Genomic DNA, 918 nt, shown 5'->3' on the forward strand with positions numbered 1-918 from the left:
CCTCTATAGCCGATGATGACCCCAGCAACAACAGCTCAACTCTGATACCCACTAACCCCCAGTCGTCGAACACTTTCAACCATCGCACCCCCGATCTCCATCTATAGATTTGGCACTGCCGACGAACTTACAACTTCGTTCATCTCTACAACTCGACCATCTTTGGTCGCCGGCCACCTTCAAGCGACATTCCAGTAAAGCAACGCCATCGGGTTCTCCTAGCGCCACCAATGGTCTCCGATTGCTTCCTCTACCGAATCGCCCCCGACGACAGTCTCCGAGGAACCACCATCGTGAATCCTAGGACCTCCAAGATCTAGTCAATACCTCTTCTTCTTTTAGGTGTCTCTCCTCAGCAAATAGCAGGCAGAAACAACCGAAGAAGAAAATAAACATGGTGGGCCACCTTTGTGCCCTTGTGTACAGTCAGTTTAAGAAAATAAATAAATAAATAAATAAATAAATAAATAAATAAAATAACAAACAAACAATTTGGGCTCACAACTTGTATGTGCGCTACCATCTACCACCTAGGATCCTCTTATACTAGAATGGGCTTCAACAATCTTGGCTTTTTCTTTAAACTTGTCCATTTTATTGGGCTGCCTCAATAGCAATAAATGGCCCACTCCTGCAAAACAATAATAAGCAATTTAACGTTGGCATGCCCCGCTCAACAGAATACGCTTTCAGAATACGCGTTGCGGCCTGGACCACTCGACATTTTGAAAAAAACAAATATGTAACGACCTAATTTTTCAAAAGAAAATTTTCATTTTTGATTAGTTAAAACACATTTCCATAAGCCACTAAATCCAATTACAATTGTTTCCAAAACTCATGTCAATTACAATTTTATTTCAAAATGTCAGAGTGTCCCATAAAAATGCCCGAGTGAGAGTGCACGTCGCGCCATCA

Source organism: Lactuca virosa, chromosome 3 (genome assembly GCF_052849685.1).
Source record: "Lactuca virosa cultivar CGN04683 chromosome 3, Lactuca_virosa_CGN04683_v6, whole genome shotgun sequence".
Classification (NCBI taxonomy): Eukaryota; Viridiplantae; Streptophyta; class Magnoliopsida; order Asterales; family Asteraceae; genus Lactuca; species Lactuca virosa.